This window comes from Gavialis gangeticus, unplaced genomic scaffold (genome assembly GCF_001723915.1).
Source record: "Gavialis gangeticus isolate Ggan-Ray unplaced genomic scaffold, GavGan_comp1, whole genome shotgun sequence".
NCBI classification, from domain to species: domain Eukaryota; kingdom Metazoa; phylum Chordata; order Crocodylia; family Gavialidae; genus Gavialis; species Gavialis gangeticus.
Window position 1 is genome coordinate 23,195,373 of NW_017729031.1, and position 2,587 is coordinate 23,197,959.

Consider the following 2,587-nt stretch of genomic DNA (forward strand, 5'->3'; position numbering starts at 1 on the left):
CCCCCCCCCCCCCCAAATACTCGCTGGTGATAGATAAATAGATAGATACACACACACACACGTCTAACATATGTAATGAGTATTTTGTGTTATCATTGTTAGTTAAGAATGCTAATAACGAGTGATTAAATAATTCAATTTTGCTTGTTTCCTTTCAGCTTCTCCATGTATTCCTCCATTACAATCTAAGATTTTCTGTTTCTGGTACCATCACGTTAGTATCTTGTTGCTTATTCTTAAAACTCTTTCATTTGTTACATTCGTTGTCCTTTCTGCCATTTGAAAGGGGACAATAAGCACATTTTTAACATTTTAAGGGCATGACACTGAAAATACGTCAATGTGTCTAAGTAACGTAAATGATTTTGCATTTTATGTCCCAAAACAGTAGCAAGCTGTTTTGTCAGTGCACATTTTCAGAAGGTACTAGGCCAAGGGAAGCAGCGTTTTTGGGCAGAGTGCCAAAACACCCGCAACCTCGACTTGTAAGAAGTTGGTGTACAGGGGGTGGGTGGTAGGGGAGCCACAAGGGACAGCACAGCTCTGGCCTCTTCCAAATCTTCCACCTTGAGGCACATGTGCCAGGCAAAATGCCTTTGCATGCCACACTCTGGTACTTGTGCTGGGGTTTGCCTGCCCCTGTATTAGATCCCTCTTTAAAAAGGCAGGTATGCTTCTTGTTTCTTGTGGCAATTTCCTTTGCCCATACTGCAGCGTATGTTTTGTTCCTTTTGTTTTACTTTATCCAGATGATGATAATAATACCGAACACGTAAAGAGGATATTTGTGTTCCCATGAGGATGAAGTGGGTTTCAGCCCAGTTATGCAGGTGCCCCAAAATCTCAATTATTTAAAATGTTTAACAAGGACAGTCCCACTAAAATTAAAACTTGCATGGCCTTGGTCAGAAAAAGTCTACTGTAGTTATTTCTGCCTTTACTTTAAATCAGATATTGAAAGGCACATTAGTTTCCAGCCCTCTAGATAATGAGACACTTTTTGCTTTAAAAAAAAAAAAGGAGCGGGGGGAGGGTAGTGATCGGATAATTATTATAAGATGCCTCCTTGCAACAAGAAGAGAATGGACCAAAATGCATCCATGCACCTAAGTAACAGAAGCACACTTAAGCAGAGGCTTCAAAATCTTCAGGTGGAAACTGATGTAGTCTGACATTTCATTTGCACCACCTTAAAACTTTTTAGGAGCACAGATGCTGACCAAATAGGTGTCCTTGCCCTTTGTTGTGTCCCATGACAGGAAAATCAGTGGCACAACAAAAGGTCCTAATAGACTCTGCTACTTTATTGTGGCAGATGTCCATTATCTTTGTGCATGTTCCCTGCTCCGCCAGCCCTATGGAGCTCACTGGGCAGGGAAAATCACACCGTGGGCTTGGGGTAGTAGCAAGTGCCTCCTGGCTTATCCCACTCCCCGAGAGCCATGCTGTGTGTCACAGGCAGTGGGGAAAAGTCCTTCCCCACTCAGTGTGGAACACAGTCATATCACATTTGATATTAACAACGGATGCAAGATTAAATATGAAAAATATTACGATGTGGCAGAAAAGTTAAATTACTGTAAATTACTAATGATATGTATGTAATGAATGCAAGTATAGTTGCTACCATTTCAAAAGTGATCATCTAAGAATAGTGACTGCTCAGTGGATTCTGGGATCAAGCCTGTTTCCTGTGGTTAATGCCACAATAGCTGCCATATTGTGCCATGAATGTTAAACAGAACATACCTCTGAATGTGGACGTCTGCAGAAAATTTTTGACACAATCCAGCTACATATTTTGTAACAAATGAAGAAACCTACTAGGAAATCTCCAGTATGGTTATGCAACATGGGTCTCATATTCCCTGACACCATGGTAAGTTAGTTTTACTGTGTACAGCCTGTTCAAATTAATATTTGAGTAGTCATAAAAGTAACTTCTCTGTAATAAACACTTTTGATCTATTGACCATTGGCCACATATGTGGGTTTTTTTGCAAACTTAATTATTGTTCTGGGATATATAAAACAGAGTTCTTATAACAATATCAATATACCTGCCTCCTGAATAAATATTGCCGCTAATGAACTTTAAATGTTGCATAGTGGTCATGTCAGTGGAATAAGTAATAAGATACAGCCAGAGCATGCATCTTTATTGGTAAATGGTGTTAAGTCTTGTCAAGATTCTCACCCTGATAGCAGAGACGACCTCCTTGAGGGAATTCTGTATACAGAGCTTACAGACAGACGGAGCAAGTAATTTTTATAGTAGGGTACAGATAAAATTCTCCTCAGTTATAGTACATGCATTTTGTAAAACACCTGAGAGGGAAATTACAACGAATATTCAGGTACATTAAGATAGTCATGTAGAATAAGGAGCATGGGCTCTTTAAGTAATGGGGGGTGAAATTTATGTCCGGAAGATCAGTTCAGTGAAAGGTTCCAGAATTCATAAACTACTCTGAAGTTTGAGAGCGCTATTCGCTACTTAAGCCTAAATTCATTAGAGGCTGCACACAATCCTGTAGGCTAATGGTTTGTCATTCAAAATACAAATACTTTTATTTGACAGGAGAAA

General features: G+C 39.6%; 1 protein-coding gene across 8 annotated transcripts in view; it reads left to right on the forward strand.

The window, feature by feature from the left end:
• The window catches only part of NCKAP5 (NCK associated protein 5), a 962,935-nt gene that overhangs the window by 686,757 nt on the left and 273,591 nt on the right, over positions 1 to 2,587 (forward strand). The gene's annotated exons all lie outside the window — the stretch shown is intronic.